The sequence below is a fragment of the Schistocerca nitens genome, chromosome 2, assembly GCF_023898315.1.
Source record: "Schistocerca nitens isolate TAMUIC-IGC-003100 chromosome 2, iqSchNite1.1, whole genome shotgun sequence".
Lineage (NCBI taxonomy): Eukaryota > Metazoa > Arthropoda > Insecta > Orthoptera > Acrididae > Schistocerca > Schistocerca nitens.
In genome coordinates, this window is record NC_064615.1 from 1,098,867,915 (window position 1) to 1,098,888,989 (window position 21,075).

Sequence of the window (21,075 nt, forward strand, 5' to 3'; positions counted from 1 at the left end):
TGATCATCATAATAAAATAAGAGAAATCAGAGCTCCAACGGAAAGATTTAGATGTTCCTTTTTCCGACACGTCATTAGAGAATGGATTGGTAGAATAGTAGTATGAAAATGGTGCGCTGAACCCTCTGCCAGGCACTTAAACGTGAACTGCAGACTAACCATGTAGATGTAGCCATCGCGCACCCTTCTCTCCTAAGTAGACCACAAAATGTCACTAACAATGATTGACATCTGGTGATTGTTATGGTCACGGGAGATACGAGAACTCATCCTCTTCCTCACAAAACCAGTCCTGGCGATGCGAGCTGTGTGAACCGGAGCCGTGTCGTCTCGGAAGATAGAATCAATCGCTATTAGCGGACAAATGACGTATGCAGCCTTGCAGAGTAACCGTGGAGTCCATGGAACTAACACGATACAGCTGCCCAAATCATCACCGAATCCCCTACGTGTTTCACTTTTGGGTCGTAACCTCGCCCAAAAATTGGAAACAATTGTAAAACAAGAATCTTCCACCCAAATAACTCTTTTCCATTGCTCTATAATTCAGGTTTTCGGCTTCGCCACTAGGTTTTCTTGCTGATGGCATTTTCAACGAATTCCAGCTCGCCCAGCAGCTCCGTACTTGTAGAGCTTCCTTGTTTTGGCGCTGAAAGCGTTCACGAGTGTGAAAGTCATACACTGACTTTTGCAGCTGTCGTCCTCTTAATTTTCGCCACAACCCTCTTCAATGCCCTTCTGTCACAATCACTGAACATGTACTTTCTTCCCGAATTAGATTTCCACTCTGTGGTGATATGAAACTTCCTGGCAGATTAAAACTGTGTGCCGGACCGAGATTCGAACTCGGGACCTTTGCCTTTCGCGGGCAAGTGCTCTACCAACTGAGCTACCCAGACAAGACTCACGCCCCGTCCCCACAGCTTTACTTCCGCCAGTACCTTGTCTCCTACCTTCCAAACTTTGCAGAAGCTCTCCTGCGAACCATACTGGAAACAGCCCCTAGGCTGTGGCTAAGCCATGTCTCCGCAATATCCTTTCTTTCAGGAGTGCTAGTCCTGCATGGTTCGCAGGAGAGCTTCTGTAAAGTTTGGAAGGTAGTAGACAAGGTACTGGCGGAAGTAAAGCTGTGAGGACGGGGCGTGAGTCGTGCTTGGGTAGCTCAGTTGGTAGAGCACTTGGCCGCGAAAGGCAAAGGTCCTGAGTTCGAGTCTCGGTCTGGCACACAGTTTAATCTGCCAGAAAGTTTCATGTACTTTCTTCCCCATTGTCATGTAGTGGATAAAATTCTTCTCCTTTCTTTGTGTGCGGTATAAATCTTCGATACAGCGCCTTTTGATACACTGATTCCTTTGCCTGCCATGGAGAACCACACACCTAACTAGCACCAATAATTTGCTCATGTTCGAACTCACTTCGTTCCGGCACAATGCAATCGCAACTCTGTTCTGACCACGGCTGACACCTACAACACATCGAGGACACTGCACAGGTGCCGTTCGGAGTCAAATACACAGTACAATCTGCATACAGGGCAAGTATTTCTGCACACCCTTTGTGTATGGGACTGCTACTTGCTGCCTTGCACTACATCTAGTGTCCATGAAGTCCCACTATTATATAACAAACTGATAACTTCGACACTATTAGAGACAGAGCATAATATTGTGTTGTAAAACGTTTAACAGACCGCAAAGGTTTTTCTTTAGGCCAGAATTTCAATGTCGTAGAATATCAAGGCGATATTCAAGTTCTGCCATTTATGGGTCAGCACTGCAACATCAATAGTTCTGATTCGTTCATCGATTCGTGAAAGAAGCTTTGGGAGCTTCTAAACGATTCTCTGTCCATAATGTTGCCAAGTTTTTTGACATGATAGCGGGATTTTATGCACTACCTGTATTTCAGTCGAACCATAAATTGAGTGACAAAATCCATGAGATACCTCACAGTACTGTGTCGCAACTCCTTTTTGTCAAGCGCTGTGCATAAACTCTACGTGGCATGCACTGAAGTAGTTGGAAGTCCACTGCAGAAATTTTGTCCACGAACTGACCTGTCGATAATGTCCCATAAATGTTTGATGGGATTCGTTTCGGGCGACCTGGGTGGGCAAATCATTCGCTTGAATTTTTCGAAATGCTCTTAAACCAATCGCGGAAAATTGTGGTCCGGTGACATGTCGAATTGCCATCCATAAAAATTCCACAGTTGTTTCGGAACAAGAATTCCATGAATGGCTGCACATGGTCTCCAAGTAGAGCACAACCATTTTCTGTCAATGATTAGTTCAGTTGAACCAGAGGTCCAAATCTCACAGCCCACACCGTTATGCGCAGCTTGCACAGTGCCTTGTTGACAAGTGAATAGCTTCGTGGAGCCTGCGCCACACACTAACCATATCATCAGCTCGTACCAACTGAAACCGGAACTCATCTGACCAGGCCATGGTTTTCCAGTCGTCTAGGGTGCAATCATTGGTCAAGAGCCCAGAAAAGGCGCTGCATGCGATGTCGTGGTGTTAGCAAAAGACACTCGCGTGGGTCGTCTGCTGCCATAGCACATTAACGCCAAATTTCGCCGCACTATCCTAACGGATTCGTTCGTCGTACGTTCCTTATTGAATTCTGCAATTATTTCACGCAGTGTTGCTTGTCTCTCAGCACTGAGAACCCTACGCAAACGCCGCTACCCTCAGCCGTTAAAGGAATGCCATCGGCCACTGCGTTGTCAGGAGTGAGAGTTAATGCCTGAAATTTGGTATTCTCGGCACACTCTTGTCATTACGGACCTCGAATATTGAACTGCCTAACGATTTCTGAAATGTAATGTACCATGTGTCTTCCAACAAGCATTCCGTGTTCACAGTCTGTTAATTTCTATCCCATGGTCATAAACATCTCGAAAATCTTTTCCCATGAGTCACCTGAGTACAAATGACTGCTCCGGCCCTTTTATACCTTGTGTACGCGATACTACTGCCATCTGTATATGCGCATGTGGCTCTGCATTGACTTTTGTCACGTCAGTGTAAGTTGTCTTCCAGAACTGATCTTTTCACTCTGCAGTGTTACAAATTCTTCTAACTGAAACTGTGTATACCGGGTGAATGAAAATGAGTACGATACGCGTATTCCCACTAATAGCGATTATGCCCAGGGTTAGGTGATGTTAGTGGCAATATAAATCGTGGTATGTGACGCACGCAAGCAACATTTGTAAGCTACTGAAAACAACATGTGAGTAATGAACACAACTGCTTTGCTTTGCTTTAGCACAAAGTCTCACCAGTATTTTGGTAAATGATTACGGATACTATGCAACTACGTCAGCAGTACTAGACTACGCTGAGTAGTACTACAACGTTTCTTATCGTAGAGTAAAACGCAACCCTACCACGGATAACGTCATAGCGTAATGAGACCTGGACCTGGTTGTAGCGCGGGTTGAGTGGCGGAGCGGTGGGAGGGGGGGAGGGGGGGGGGGAGGAGAGTGAGTGAGTGAGTGAGTGAGTGAGAGAGAGAGAGAGAGAGAGAGACAGAGGTGGAGATCTATGTTTATCGGAGGGGCAGAGCAGAGCAGATAACTAGGTCCTCTGTGTGCCTACAGGGATGGCTGTTTGTCGTCTGAACATCACGGCCACAGCTTTCTCCCTCGCCAGTGAGGACGGCGCGGAGCAGTGTGTAAATAATGGGGCCCTCCAAACCCTTCTGGGTAAGGACTTGTCTACTGAGCTTCCATCGTCTCTCCCAAAAGAAAAAAAAAGTAACTGCCAAACTATGGAGAATGAATTACGCAAACAAACACTGCACAGAAATAATTACCTTGTAAGGTTCAAATGGCTCTGAGCACTATGGGACTCAACTGCTGTGATTATCAGTCCCCTAGAACTTAGAACTACTTAAACCTAACTAACCTAAGGACATCACACACATCCATGCCCGAGGCAGGATTCGAACCTGCGACCGTAGCAGTCGCACGGTTCCGGACAGCGCGCCTAGAACCGCGAGACCACCGCGGCCGGCTACCTTGTAAGACCGTTCAAATTTGTGAACAGAGTAAAAGAGAAAATTCTCATGATATATGAAAATCTGAGGTATATATATACTGCTTCAGTATTATTACCTTGCTTAGATTCTAGTAGTCTGAATACCTACTGAATACAGCACACCGCATTAAGATTTTGTAATTAACGTGAAATATTTTAATTACGAAGTAGCAAAGCTTACTCACCAATGAGTTCATGTATTATTGGGCCAGATACAACCTGTAGTATGGATGTGCCTGCGTATGATGACAAGCTCTTTAGTTTGCGTTTTGCTAATGACGTAATCACTTTTGCAGAAGATGGTGACTTGAACTACGTGGTTAGAAAAGTGTAGAGAGAATATCAGAAATGGGGTTTAATGTAGTGAAAACGAGATAGATGGTTACTGGAATAGAGTCCAGACCTGACAGACTTTAGGGTAATAAGGCCTTATTAACGAAGACGGATCCAGTAAAAGAGAATTTAAGAACAGAGCTGACAAATGTATATAAGCAACCAAAAAATTAAATGGTGTTTTACTGAGCACAGACATTAGTTTAGGAGCGAAGATTACGATACCTAAAACTACTATAGAACTTAAAGCAGCGTAAGGACCAGAAACATGGGAAATAACTGAAAGGATCAAGACTAACTCACTGTCAATGGAGCATAGATTTTGGAGGTATTTCTGTACGTTGACATTACTGGATAAAATTAAAAATGAAGAAATACATGAAAGAATGGATCTAGCGCATGAATGACAGCGATAGAATCAAAGCAAAGCGACAGAGATGCGATGGGCATGTATGTCTTTTGTGTGAGGGCAGATGACCCAAGAAAATGACGGAATGGATTCCAACTGACAGAAAATGCCCAAAAAACAACAATGGGAGTCAGAAGCGCTCTATCAGAGATGATTTTTCAGGCGGAAGATCGGAGAGCCAGGAGACTTTGGAATCTATTGTGTGACAAACAACTATAATGTATTAAATTGAAAAAAAAAATACATTGTATGGTACCGAACCCACAACAAAATTTGATAAAACATCAAGACAGTAAATCGGGAATTTAAGATGTGGCAAGGAGTGCAATAAGCATGTAATAGGCTATCTTACCGCACATTAATCATTATATGGCCTAGATCATCTTTGTATCATTAATTTCAGAAGGATAGTGAACGTTGAATACAAAATTTTACAATTATGTTATTATAAAATATAGTTACAGTAAATATCACAAGGCATATCTGAAAAGCTTGGTGAATGGTGCCATATATTAAAAACCTCATCGTAGTGCAGCAGCAGTGCTTTTTCGCCCGATTCTTGAGCATTGTTCATCTATCTGGGATCCCTTATCAGGTGGGACTGATAGAGAAGATCCAACGAAGAGCAGCGCGTTTCGTCACTGGATCGTTTAGCTGGCGCGAAAGCGTTGCGAAGATGCTAAACGAACTCCACTGGCACACGCCACAGCAGAAGCGTTGTGCAGTACGGAGAGATTTACTATTGAAATTCGGTCAGCACTTTTCAGGAGGAGTCGGACAACATATTACTTACCCCACATACATCTCGCTTATTGATCACGAGGAGAAAATACGAGAAATTAGAGCCAATACAGAGGCTTACCGACAATCATTCTTCCCACGCACTATTCGCGAGTGGAACAGGGCTGGAGGGATCAGATAGTTTGTACCGAAAGTACCCTCCGAAACACACCATTAGCTGGCTTGCGGAGTATGATGTAGATGTAGATGCGACCAAGCTAACGCAGTCAGTGTGAGAATTTGTGTCATTGAAAAATGGAGTGCCAAATAAAGCAACGCGTTAACATGACGTTTTACTTCAAATCAGGAAAAACGGCAACGGAGACTCATGGAATTTTAGCGCAAAGGTACGGTACTGAAGCAGTGAATAAAAAGTTTACGTATGAGTGGTTCAAAGGCTTCAGGGACGGAATGGAAGGTATCAAGGACGAATCGCGTTCGGATAACCGTAAACAAGAACAATCCCAGATAACATCGAAAGACTGCGAAGGATGCTTCAGGATGATTGGCGGCCGTCTTTGGAGAATAAAGGCAGAAGAGTTTAAAATAAGCAAAGACAGTGTATGTACTACAGTTCACGTACATTTGACTAGGCGGAACGATTAGTGTCCAGTGTGTGCCGTACGAACAGATGGACAAAAGCAAACTCGGATAGAAACTTACGGAGATTTCAAAGGCAAGCCTGACCGGAAAACGCACTTTTTGGAAACCAACATCACGGAAGATGAGATCAAGCAAAAATCAATGGCAGGGTGTTCGTCGACTTGCAGAGTAAGTCAGCTGACAAAATCACATATTAGGACGATTCCTATGTCATTCCGATGTACGATGGAAGGTTCCTTCAGACATGCACCTCATGTCCGAAGGAAACTTGCATCGTAAATCGGAATAACCCAGCCACGGCAATGAAGTAATTATCCAGAATGAGATTTTCACTCTGCAGCGGAGTGTGTGCTGATATGAAACTTCCTGGCAGATTAAAACTGTGTGCCCGACCGAGACTCGAACTCGGGACCTTTGCCTTACGCGGTACTTGCCCGCGTAAGGCAAAGGTCCCGAGTTCGAGTCTCGGTCGGGCACACAGTTTTAATCTGCCAGGAAGTTTCAAGTAATTATCCGCCGACACCGGGCAAGCGATTTTCAAGTAAAATGTCTTCCCTGTACAGGAATATACATAATAGATGTAAGAGTATTGATTGTCAAGGTTGACGACATATGGAAGTTTGTGTCTGACCACAAGTCTTGAACAGATAGTCAAATGGTAAGGCGACCGCTCGCGATAAGCAGGAAATCCGGGTTCGAGTCCCGCTCCGGCACAAATTTTCATTGCCGTCATTCAACTATACAGCCGATGGTAGTCCATATTTGCAACTGCGAATACCTGTCACTTATTGAAAATCGGTTCTGTGGTTTCTCATTTACAGTATCGAGAATTCCGGTGTTGGTTCCTTATTATAGGCCACAGCCCATTCCTACCGAATTCCTTTCTTTCCTGACAGAGTAGCCACAGTATATTCCGTATAAAATCCTTTTTTCTTCCCTGACAGATTCCAGTTGTCTTACAGATGCAGCCTCATTGTTTAACTGAAAAGAGCTGCATCGAAGTCGAACGGAATCTCTCTTCAGAGACTACCGGCACTAAAAGCCACGCGATAAAACGGTACGCATGCGCTACCTATGTGTTCCAAGACTTCGCGCATAAAAACGGGATTCTTCCGTGGTTCCTTATCTCGGATTCTATTCGTGACAGAATGGTAGGTTCAAGTGTTTTGGATGTTCCTTGGGCTACGGACTATATGTATACCCAACAGAAGGATCATTATTTACGTCACTATCCTACAGTATAGTGTCAAAATACGAAATTATACGCTTACTCCTGCTTACGCAATTGGAGCGTATCGGTTAGTTCTTTATGAATTTTACGTGGTCTACGGTGGGTCTTAAGGGACTTATGGAGGCACAAGTTCATGGGCGGTTTCCTAGAAAAAATGGTTTTTTACCGTTATGTCGTACCAAAACTGAGCCGCGGATTCTAAGATTGCTATGCACAACAAATGTCTGAAAATTTTACAATATACTTCTAAGATTCCGATCTCGAACAACCTTGAAAATTTTCTTGATATCTTTATCCGTTTCCAGGAAAAGAGGTTAAAAGTTACAGTACTTGTAGATATAAAATACACACCTAAAATCCAGTGAGAGTCGCAAACGTAGTTTATAAAGTGACGTAGCACGGAGAAATATGCTGCAAAGTGTCTCCGTTCAGAATGGTTCTGCGAACCTTATGTTGTAGTACTGAAGCACATGCAACATTTTTGCGCATAGTCAGATGTGTAACATTACTTCTGTGTTATTTCAATTTCACATAAGTAAACCATCTGCGAAAAAAATTAATACAGTATTTGGGTCAACAATTGTAAAACTCTAATTCCTCTCTTCAAGCCCCACCCTATGGGGAGAGAGGGAGTGTTTTAGTTTTAGCGAATCAAAATTTACGAAGTAAATAAGTATTTTTTATTTATCTGTAACCATTTCCCACGCAAAAATGAGAACATGGATTTTCTTGAATTACATTGCCAACTACCAAGAATGAAAACAAATGTTTAAGACAAAATGTACGTAGCTTTTTATGTAGAATCTGATTCTGCAATAAAAAATGGGGGTTCTCATTTGAAATTTTAAATGATGCCTCCCACCCCACCTCCAGGGGGCTGGGGTGGCGGGCTAATTATAGCACCAGCAGATGTCCCCCTTGAAAATATTCAACTTTGGATTCTACACAGTTTTTCGCGTGAAGCTTATTTTTCGAGTTATTGTGGTTTGTCAACTTAAAATTTACACCCTGTATATAGCCGCGCCCGTTAGCACGCCGCTTACGGATTTCGCGAACCTTGTATTAGGAGAGTCAGCTCTGTTTTCATAGCAAAAAGGCAATACATTATATTAGAATTATAAATCGTTTGGCAATAAAGGTTTCATTTTGCCAAGTAAAGATACATTTAACAGTGCATTTGGGTTTTATGAAAAACTTCTCTTCCTTAGTTTAATGGACCAAATACTGTTTGTATGAAAGCAAATTGTCCACATAAAAATTTTAAAAATGTGTTTTCAGAATAACAGATGCGACACTCCACACACCAAAGCCACTTCCCCCAATGATTTTAGAAATTATGGTGGAATGTTATCTGTACCTTCCGCCTTATTTGATCCTAAGTCTTCCAAAGCTCTTTTAAATTCTGGATTCCCTATCTCTTTTGTAAAGACTTTTGCTTCTTCTATCACGTCATCAGACAAATCTTTCAGCTCACAGAGGCCTTCAATGTACTCTTTCCACCTATCCACTCTCTCCTCTCTATTTAACAGTGCAACTCCAGAATCTGTTAACCGAAATTCGAATACGCTCTGAAAGGCCGTAACTTTGTCGTGAATGCTACTACGTGGTGCACTGACGTGAAGGAAGGAATGAGTAATAGGATTTGATGTCCCCTGAACAACGAGCTTGTTATAAACGGTCCATAATCTGGGTTTGGGAAAGGGAATCGGCAGAGTTATTTTTCAAAGAGCAATTTTGGCATTTACCTAAAGCAATTTAGGGAAATCACGGAAAAACTAAATCTGTATGGTGAGGTAAGGAAATAAATCTTAGTCCTCGAGACTGCGAGCACGCCTCGCTCTGTCTAGTGTAAAAGGGTACGCCTCTTCCTTCCTAAGTATTGGTAAAGTGTAATACTACCCGAACATTATGAATCGTAAAGCAGAGCTAAGACTTACGCCTAGAGTCGAAGACTGCTGCCGCCCTTGGGGAAGACCACATATGGATTAGCCAACGTCGGTCGTTATTGCTACGTCGAATCGCCGGATGTGAGCATAGCATGGCCGGATGTGTCTTCCCACTGCACAGGAAGCGGTGGACGCTGCATCACAATTAAGAGGCAAGGGAACGCCTAATAGGAAGCTTCGTAATCCAGGACGAATTCACACGAAGCATAATTCCGTATTCAAGCGGTCCTTCGGCCCGTATTCGGAGATGCTTTGGCGTCGCGCGAACCCCCGCGAGCGGCCGGGGCTAGAATTCTCTCGTTTCCGGCGATATACAGGTTTATACAGCGCGAGATAAATTACGCAATGTACTGCATACAGAGTAGCAAGAAAATGTTTATGCGAGGAGAATTTAAAAAGTAAAGGCGTCCTCCTAACTTTTTACTGCGAAAACAACACTGCAAGTCACATCATTTCTATACAGGGTGATGATGTTATATGGGCACAACCGGCAGGAAACTAACCCTGAGCGAATAACGAGCAAAAAAGGGCATCGAACAGAATGCCAGAAATATATTCCAAGGGAGATACACCCACTGGAAGGTGGAGATAAAAGACTTCGACAGTGTAGGTGTCAGTGACTGAAAGTACACCCTAGACACGCTAGGCAAGTGGGAATGATTTGTCTGCACTACTGTTACAGCTCTACACTCAAGAGGACAGTAATATTTTCCACGACGGCGGCGCGCTCACACATCGGAACTAGAGGGCTTCCGCTTCACTATTGTCGACAAACTCTGGTGTGTACACGGGTCGATTAGAGCAGCGCTTAGATACCACGGCCTGGTATACCAATGGGGGCCGGCCGTTGTGGCCGAGCGGTTCTAGGCGCTTCAGTCTGGAACCGCGCGACCGCTATGGTCGCAGGTTCGAATCCTGCCTCGGGCATGGATGTGTGTGATGTCCTTAGGTCAGTTCGGTTTAAGTAGTTCTAAGTTCTAGGGGACTGATGACCTCGATGCTAAGTCCCATAGTGCTCAGAGCCATTTGAACCAATCGGGAATTGGCTGACGAGGTCTTTACATATGGAGAGGCAAATAACAATGGACGGGCTACAGAACGAATTTACCGTGAAAAATATCACCGCCGACAGCAACCACAGCTTAAAATGTATACACGAGTGTTTCATCGTTTTTACGAGACAGCTCGTTTACAAGAATGGTGCCAACATGGGTCAGCCAAGCGACCTTGTGAAACGATCTGCACAACTGCCACTATCGGTACCACCTACGACACGTGCAGGCCGTAGTACAGTATCTACGGGCTCGCCTCAATGACATCTATTTTGTCGTTGGTTCGTCATACGGGTCACCACAGTGTTAGGATTTGACATCTATTCTTCACACAGATAGCCAACGTTGGTGAGGGGCTTTACACCCATCAGTAGGCTACGGAGAAGCCCCATGGTGAAGCGGTAACGAACCATCGGCATAGGTTCAGTCTCAGTGTGTGAGCAGGGACTATTGGCGATCGCGTCGTGATACAAGTGATTCATCCACAAGGCTTCACAGGCGAGGCGTATCTGAGCTTCCTGCGAATGACCCTGCCTACCCTGCTGGAAGACGTGCTGTTGGTGGTATGAAGAGGACTGTGGCTACTACATGATGGTGCTCCAGTTCACTTCCGCATTTCCTTGCGGAGGCATCTCGACGACGCCCACGCCCTGGCATCGGAAGTGGTGATCCAGTCGCATGGCCCGCACTGTCGCAGGACCTCAACCCCGTACATTCCCACCTCTGGGGACCACCTGAAAGAAGTCGTGTACGCCGAAGTGCACACACTGGGGGAACTCATTCGTGCTGTCGGTGACGCCATTCGTTTGCAGGATGTCACATTTAAATGTGTGCTTAAGTCGCTGCTGCATCGTATTCGATCATGATAACACAGCCTTGTCTAGCAATGGTCTCATGACGAGTTAATAAATGTCCTGTATCATAGACACCGAGAGTTTCCGGTCATGTGGCCACACGATTTCTTTTTTTCTCCTAATCCTGCAGTTTGTCCCCATCTGTATATACAGGGGGAAAATCACCCTGCATATACCATTTCCCTCAACCTCTAGGCACTTTAACAATCTCTTGATAAGACTGCTAATTCCGTCCTAGAGGAAGCTTTGTGACATCGTGTACACCACTCTTGCATCGCCACCACAATTTCGACATCCGAGAAATCTTCGATTCTCGTAGGTGCTTCCTCAGTGGACGAAAAAGGTTGAAATCACTTGGAGCTAGGTCAGGGATGTATAATGGGTTCGCCAACAGTTTAAAACCGAGATTTCAAACGCAGTGGATGCTTTCCCCGCTATAAGAGGGCGAGAATCACCCTGAAGTAAAATCACACCTTCAGGAGGCTTCCCTCTCCTCTTGGTTTTGATTTCTATCTTGCAGTGGCTCACTACTCATTGTTTGACCTTACGGAATGTGATCAATCTGCAGTGGATCTTTAATATCCTAAAACGCTCTGATCATCACCTTTCCTGCAGAAACTTTATTTTTGAAGTTTGCTGTATGTGCCCACAGCATTCTTGCCGCGTACTCAGTGGTTCGTAGAAATGGTTCCACGTCTCTTCAACGGTTACTTTGCGACTGAGAAAGTCTTCTCCTTCCTCTTCGAAACGTGTTTTTGAGTTTTCCAAACGCCCTGTTTGTGTGTGCCTGTCAGTTCACTTCTTATCCACTTTGGAAACAGTTCCATGGACGACTGTAAGTGCTGAATCGTAGCTCATAATAAAATGGACTGCAATCACTGTGAACTAACTCAGCTAACCCACAAGAGAAACAGTTAAGGTAGGTCACTATTGAGCCAATGCTGTTAGTCTACGGCGCAGAAAAAAAAACTGCCTTTACTTAGCGATTTGCCACCGTGAATAATAAGGGTCGCAAGACCTGACATGAACCGTGAGAAAAGATTAAAATACGGATGATAAACACTGCATTCAACAAAATTCCGAGATCCGGCCACTAGAATGGAAAACGTACACGTTTAATAGTAAACGAACTGTTTCCCTCCAACTTCCGCTGCAATCTCCACGCGGTCAAATATAGGGTAGCAAATCAGAACTACATACATCAAAGGGAATATAAAAACAAAAAAACACTTCACGTACGCATGAAAAGAAATGAAGTCAATTAGCTTTAATAAGACTTCGTCAAGTTTGCGTGTTCCATTACAGAAAATTTTAAAAATTGCGGAAAAGGCTAATGAAAATTCTATGCCCACGCACTGAATACACCTGTGAATTCTTCAGAAATTGCTGCACTAGCAAAACAACTTTCCCGAATACTAATTTCTGAGTCGGCACATGGAACACCTTTAAACACCGCCACTCAATGTCCCACAGAGCCCATGACGTTGCGTTCTACACCCAGGGTAGCTGCCGATCGACGTCCAAAGGTCGCGAGCTCCAAGACTGCTCCGAAACCGTCCAAACAATCTGGCCGCTTTGCAAATCAGTTTGAGGAGCAGAAAGCGGGCGTATCATTCTCCCACTAATACTACTGGTCTGAAAAGTGTTGCCCTTTGCCAGGACTTGTCGTAATATTGTTAATGGCGCTGGGAGGATCCTCGAAGTCACGGGGAAGTCTCTAGCCAGATTAGCAGGCTCCTCCGACAGCAAGTCTCAGCATCTACTGTCTCTCTCTTACACGGCCCACGTATGCATCAACTCCCAAAGTGAGCACCTCGAGTCGACAGGGCTCGGGGAAAACACCGCCACATGCCGACTCTTGCACCGGTAACAGACAGGATCGTAATGTAAAAATTAATCTTTCATGGGGACAGACACCACTCTTATTAAAATACTCCGGGCTGTCATGACATGGAAGAAAGAACTTCTTCGAGACACTCAGCATTTCGTCCCTATCTGCGCTAGACATCTGTAGTACGAGTTGTAACTTCTACGAAGGTCTGATTCACACCCTGGCTCGATGGATTTCTTAAGGAAATTCATTGTACCACTTCATGATAGTCTGGAATATTTTAATAGGTAAGTTAAAATCATGTTCTCAGGCGTAGCAGTCTATCGGACCAGATCTAAAAGGACGAAAAATCCCTGCCAAACTAATTTATTACTATCAACCCTGAACTGGCGGCTGTTCGGAGGAGTTACTATTCAGAGTCGGATTTTACAGTAGGCTACCACCTATAACAAACCTCATCATTCGTGCAACACTCTTCAATGTATTACTACACCTACTAACTGGTGCAGGGGCGCACGGCAAAAACTGTAACTTTCTCTGTGTGTTGACAACAAAATCAATATATTGCGAGACTCTTCAACACGGTGGTGGAATAGGCTGTGGCCGCCGCTGCGATCTTCGATGTATGTATAAGTTAAAACAATTTCACCACAGAGGTACTAAAAATTCTTATTTTACGAACTGTTTCTCAGCACTGTAGCTGCACTTCTGCAGCTGGGATTGTAGGGTTTTACAAGTAGTGGAAGGAGGAATCAGCAGCAGTACACCGTTCACATACGAGGAAAGGATTTCATTATTGTGGGGGCACGCATCCCTTTTGGTAATATGTAACGGGACACTGCTCTGACGTAATTTCTATACACCTGCTGTACAGAACCCGAAGATGAATTGCTTGCACTGAAAACAAAGCTACAATCCTCCGCAACCTGTACGCGAATAATCTTATTTAATAGGCGCATGGTCTGTATGCGAGCTTAATTTTAATATGTGCGAAAGATTTCAAAACTGAACTGACCAAAAATTCGGCATCAACCACTTGGAAAACTTGGAAATTTGTGATAAGTTCCTGTGGGACCACACTGGTGAGGTCATCGGTCCCTAGGCTTACTCACTACTTAATCTAACTTAAACTTACGCTAGGGACAACACACACACCACACCCATGCCCGAGGGAGGACTCGAACCTCCGACTGGGGGAGCCGCGCGAACCGTGACAAGATGCGTAAGTCCGCGCGGCTACCCATCGCAGCCCTCAACCACTTACTACGTGGTCTAGGGGAGTATCTAATATCGTGAAAGTCTTAGGAAAGTTTGAATTTTGGACTAACAAATGGCGCAATATATACTGATCGGTTAGCACAACAAAAACTGAAATTTTGTGTTCGTATTTAACCAAGCAGTGCCTTCCAAAGACAAACGTGAGGCGTTCAATGTTTCCCTACAGTTTACATCAGTGTAACAACGAGCAGCTCCACGTTCTCGGCGTTACTCCCATTAACACCTCAGCAGCGGAGGGGTCGTTGGCGCTTCTGCTCCGAGTGGTTAGCACAGGCTGCAGGGCGCCGAGAAGCTACCAACGGCCCGTCCAGGTTTTTACCTGCTCGACGATGCACATCGGATTAAAGTATTATGCTATCTTGAGAAACGTGTTGATAAATGGGACTGTAACAGTCTTTGACAAAAGTGAACGGGATGAGAAACACACACAAACATTCCTCTTTACCCTGAAATTATAGCTTAATCCTCAAATACCAGACAAAGCAAATGGGGACAATGATGGTTACTAGGATGGCAAATGAATAAGCAGCTGCTTGTCGTCCACGGAACATCAATGGCACAAGTGCGATTTTGTGAAACACAAAGACAATCTATCACACAGGACCATTAATTATACGGTCCTCTTGTGAAAGTGTGAAATGAGGATAGGTTATTCACGTCAGCATGCCCTCCTGCTAGGCATAGTTGCACGCTTCTGTTGCAGATGCCTAGTGGCAAGCAGTTCCTCCGTTTGGAACTGATGATTAACATTTGTCGATAAGCAATAATGATCCACGACTGTAAGGCACATTTAGAAACCATTTAATAGTTATGCAGCATTTCCCTTTATGATTTTAAAACAATTCCAGTTTTTAAGCTTACCCCTGGAAAAACAAGCCTAATTAGTAATTTAGATTTGGGCGCTTCAGTGGCCCGAATTGTATTTACTGCACAGATAAACAGTCCTACGACGCTTATTACTTCACTTAATCGACTATTTACGCTCGTCATACGTGAGCATTGTCCTAATGGCAAACATGTTACAGGTTTAAAGTACTGCTCGGCACCATCAACACGAACACTTTGTGCTTTAAGCCTCTTGTATGTTCCCACAAGGGGGAAATGCACATCTTAGGACGCTCGCGTAACTAATCAAATAAATGAAATAATACGCGACCTGTGGCGGTTTATCTGGATATTATGACAACGGTCGCTGTGTCCCCCGCTGGCGATGTCTACGTTTGTCAAATCGTGCTTTCCACTATTACCCACTCACCTGGTTACAGATAGGAAGGTGGCACAGTGGACTCATATTGAAGAAGAAGCGAAATTCATATCGCACGTACCATTTAATAGTTCACTTTCGCCTCCATGGCCGCGGTCACTGACGCACGCTTCGATGATAGACTCTGATGTAACTGATTGGAACCCTGGCCGAGAAAAATTGTAGTCTCCCGGATTTGACCGCCAGGGTTACAATTCAGACCCCAGCACAACGTCTTTTACGGTATGTGACTCTACTGACGGCCAGTCGTCCATCGAAAGTAGACAAATTCGGAGACCGTTTTTTTTTTTCCTGTGTTGCGCGCCTTAAAAGAGTTTTATCTTCGCCATCGTCGTCGTCGTCGTCGTCGTCATTGTATTAAATCACAATACGTCATTATAAACACACTTATCACAGTCGTCTGCACGAGACATTTAAAGACAACTGACAAGCAAGTCGTTGAAGTAGCTTCAACCAGAAAGGCTTGTAGCAGACAGTGAGTTTTCACAGGTGAATCAATTCAAGAAATTACATGGATGTCTCTTGTAATAAGACCATACTGCATTTCATTCTCTTTCCTCGTACAAGTAATGTTGTGTCCATCTTTAATGACTTCGATGTAGGCAAGACAAATTGTAATTCCCCTTACTATGTAGCGCAATAACTTGGTTCACTTCAATCGAGGTTACAGTAGCAAATGTAACCGGCTAGCCGTGTTGTCCTCGTCTGCGGCAGTGGAGACTGGACGCTCGTATCTCGGCAAGGGCCGACCGGGCACGAGAGGCTTCCCTTCCGCCGGCTCGTAAAGCGCCCTGGCTGGCCCGTGCACAAAGCACCTTCCGCCGCACCCGCTACCGCCGCTGGCTGCCTCTCAGGCAGCACCGGGCTGCCTCGCCGCAGAGATAGCAGCCTCCTGACAATGGCCGGCATTCAGTCCCCTGCTCTTCAGCGTCACTGCATTATTCTGGTGACCTTGATGAAATTGGTCCCTCCTCCCCGCGTACCCATAGCGGTTGTGGCGATCTGCAAGTTCACATCCAGTCTGACAGACATCATACCAATTACAGGCAACCACTGGGTGTCAACTATGATCATCCCTCTTCATTCATCATATAGAGTCCGCTTATCCAAGTGATACCTTGCCGCTGTGCTGGCGGACTTGGTTCGACTGCCGTGGGTTTGTACCCTATAGGAACTGCACTTCAAATCTCCATTTCTGATTCCCCCGCTCCTCTTGTGTCACAGAACAAGGTGCGCCACACAATGGTTGCAAATTCAGCAGGAGAGAGGATCAATGCTCCCAGCAGCCTACCGATTAATGTTTTCCCTTCGTGCGCTAAAGCATTTAGTGTGAACGTCGGCAATTGTTCGTAAAAAAAGCCCACAAGCTAATTTCATTTTCACTCTTGTGTAACCCGAGTTCCTGTGATTTCACTATCACTGACATCGACGAGACATTAAACTATAATCTCCAGCCCTTTGTCAACGAGTTGCGCGTTGTCTTTCAAATCACTGTGGCTTTCCTAAACGAGGCGACGCTCGCTGGTCGATCGAGTAACACACGATGGGCGTTATGTTAGTAATGCAACTTTTTTTTTCTGACAGCAGGTCGGTTTTGTTCATGATTCCAGTACACTGTATCTTTCTCCACTCCTCTGGGTGCAAAACCCGATTTTTCAACGCAATCTCCGTTCAATGCGACGGCCTTACGCCACCTTACTGGGATGTCCTGTATGCCAGCGTGGTACCACTCTTCTGGGCGACATCGTAACCAATGTCTTGCATCAATAACCTCCCCGTCACCCACGTAGTGCTTCCCGCGGAGTGCATCTTCACTGGGCCAAACGGACGGGAGCCGGATAAGAGCGTTCGCACCTTTCAACACTGCAAGAGTCACAGCTGTGTGCGTCCAGACCGCACGCGGGGAATCGAACAGGTTTGCGCGACTTTGTTCCGTCGATGACAGACGCCATGCCCAACGACTCACCGCGATTTTGTTCATTGCCTGGTCTCCACAGACCATCTATGAATATCTGCGACGCTCTGGTTTCCCGCCAAAATAAACTCGATGACAGCTCTCCGCTTTGAACATACCTCTGTTACAGACGCCATTTTGAAGGCTACGTATAGCGCCGACAACTATCGTAAATGCATGATACTATAGGGGCTGAAGCGGGAATATTCCACGTTGTCCCATTAGAAATCCCGCACTTTTTTTTTTCAACCGAAACTGGTCGAGGAAAAAATTGTGTTTCATTACTGAACGCCCCTCGTAGCTTCCCAGGTGTTAATATCCATGAGACAGTTCTTTGCACTAACCTGCCAAGACCCAGTTTTCTTAGGACCCTCTAAATAGCGTTAAAAACTATAAAAAATGTAGTCTCATCACGTAGTACGTATTCTTTTGGTATAAATAATAAGAAAAACGAGAGGGATATATAATTTACCACCGCCCTGAAAAAATCAAAATAAAATAAAACCAGAGGAATTACTCAAGCGATTTGTATTGTATGACATGGAAAATATTAACGTAATGTGTAGGCATGACACATAATATATCACAAACACTACACCTCACAATAATAGCAATCATCGGCAAATCAAATGAAAACCTTATATATCGATGACAGCACCCTAATAGATGATGAACACGAAAGAAAAGTAACATCCCCCCCCCCCCCCTCTGTGGCCGAGACAAGAGTAGGGTTACCAGAAACGAGTCAAACTAAATAGAAACTTTACAGCAGGTGCCATTATTCCTCGCCGACATAACAGCGCGGAATATCAGTATGTGATAGATTGCAGGAGAGCTTCTGTAAAGTTTGGAAGGTAGGAGACGAGGTACTGGCAGAAGTAAAGCTCTGAGGGCGGGGCGTGAGTCGGTGGGTCGTGCTTGGGTAGCTCAGTTGGTAGAGCACTTGCCCGCGAAAGGCAAAGGTGCCGAGTTCGAGTCTCGGTCCGGCACACAGTTTTAATCTGCCAGAAAGTTTCAGATTGCGGACGGCTTGAAACGATTGATCGCCGGGAAATTGGTTTGTCTTTCTGTAACAGTTCTATTCGTACGAGCACCCAACCATGTCGACTCCAAGCCGCGGAACACCCCAACGGATGTGGACATATCCGCGTCGACTGTTTCACGCCATCTGCAGCGGACTGGACTTATGGAAATGGAAATGTCTTGTGGCTAGCGCTTCCCGTCGGGTAGACCGGTCGCCTGGTGCAAGTTTTTTGAGGTGACGCCACTTTGGCGACTGGCATGTCGATAGGGATGAGATGATGATGATGACACTACAACCGCAGTCTCTGAGCAGAGAAAATCCCCGACCCAGCCGAGAATCGAACCCGGGCCCCTTGGCATGATAGTCTGTCACGTTGACAACTCCGCTATCAAGGCGGACGACTTGGGACAAAACTAATATGACATTGCGTTGGCTTTCAGAAACCACAAACGCCCCGCAGTACAATGGCCTAGTGATAGTCGAATACGTGTTGCACGCTTCCGAAGTGTTCGCCATTTGCTAGCCTGTACTGTCGAGCATAACAGTCGACAAACGCCCTGTCCCATAGATGGGACGCCAACACGTGCGCTGTTGGGTAATAGGGCAACATGAACAGCACCTGCTGCATCGGAGATGTTTTAGAGTCTGAGAAACAGTCTCGCTTCATGCAAATTCACGTGTTAGGGTAGCTACACACAGAGAAAAAAATGTACGGAATTTCCGACTTTTTCATCATACTTTCGCACCATCTCACTTAGGATCTGTCGAAGGAACCCACTGGCGTACGGTACTAGTTATTTTGTAAATACATAATATGTAGCCTGACCTCAGTAGCCAGAGTCAGTGGTCTTGTGTGAGTTGCCTTGCACGAATGTGTGTTTTGTCTACATTTTGGCCGAAAACGTAACACGTGTAGCAGTCATTTTGTTGTGTGTGTCTCCGGCTCAAGATCTCGTCTATATGGTAAACAGCAATCTTTCATTTTCATAATACTGTCGTTGTTCCATCCTCGATTTGTTTGATATGTAGTTTTCTTTGTGTGGCATGTTTCACATTCTCAAGGATTTATTTCCCAACTATCGGACTACCCAACGACCAATTGGTATAATCATATCTCTGTACTGTCGCACCTAAGCTGTGCCATAAAGTTGGTTTCAGTCACGTATATTCTTGGTGGTGTTGTCCTCAGAAATGTTAGTGTATGTGGCGCAGTGCTCGCAAGTGGTTCAGGATTAGTACAGCATCGCGAATCCCGAGAGTTTATTGGTTGTCTTAATTTCACTGCATTGCCACCAGCGTGTGCCAAAATACATACAAGCTCTATCCCACATACCGACCCCTCTTCTACTGTAAATTGTGGGGGAGAATGTCCATTACGTGCACAAATGATGCGCGTACTGTTTCAGGAGCAATCTATATTGACTGCGCGGATTGCCAACGGATCAGAAGGGACCAGTGAGAGTGGTTTGGTGTGGAAGGGAGGGGGAACGGAGAGGAGGGGGGACGCAGCAGAATTGACTGCTGTGCATCTGTAGCTCGTATTCCCCTACGGGGACAACAAATTATTCACACTGCAGGTTCTACAATATGATCTGAAGACACGTTGTTTGCGAACTGGTCAATCGAGGGGAAACATCTGGTATTTCATCAATAATTTCACTACTACGAAATCAAGATGTACAGGGATGTGTCTGGTAACTCAGGACGAATATTTTTTTTCTTCCACTGCGATACGAACAGAACAAATGCACTGCAACACGGCAGAACAGAACTGTAAGGAAACAAAATCACACGTGTTTTTCTTGGTCAGAATACGAATTATTTAGCGAGTTTGCACGAAAGTTCCCAAGAAATGTACAGCTTGAATTATACCATAGTATATTAAACACTAATTACGTAACGCCAAGAACTGAGGAAGATTTTTTATTCACGAGCCGCATTTTTCACCGTAAGACGGTAAATTGTCCTTTAAAGGACGTTAATACCAGCTGACGCACGTTTCCGTAGAAGCGATCCGCCCGGAGCATAAATCACTTCCATTTTTACGGCAACGGGTTGGGAACCAGCGCATTTACAGAAAACAGTCGCTCGTCCACAATGATGAATGCAACAAGAGGACGACATAAATCACAGTGCTAGGCTATGGCAGATAACTGGTTCCGGTCTGTCAGTCTTGGATATAAATGTCAGACATGCGCGTGCAATGACGAGCACGAGTAAACAACGAGATTTACTATAAACCAGAACGCTCTAGCTTTGTTACAAAAAACCTGGACGTAGGCCTACGACATTAACTCGACATGTGCGATTGTAAAACCCATCAATAATACATCATGGTGACAAGGATGAAAACTGCGTTTTCTGATCTACACAAAAACTGGTTCGAAGAATCGCTCTGGCCGGCTGTAACGCTGTCCCTTCGTAAAGGCATCAGCAAGTAATTGCAACTTCGGTGTTTTGTTTATTTT

The 21,075-nt window shown here is 44.9% G+C and overlaps 1 non-coding gene across 1 annotated transcript; it reads right to left on the bottom strand.

Moving 5' to 3' along the window:
• Positions 1–824: 824 nt before the first annotated feature.
• Positions 825–899, bottom strand: Trnas-cga (transfer RNA serine (anticodon CGA)). Its single transcript has one exon. It is a non-coding gene; the product is annotated as a tRNA-Ser (tRNA).
• Positions 900–21,075: the final 20,176 nt, after the last annotated feature.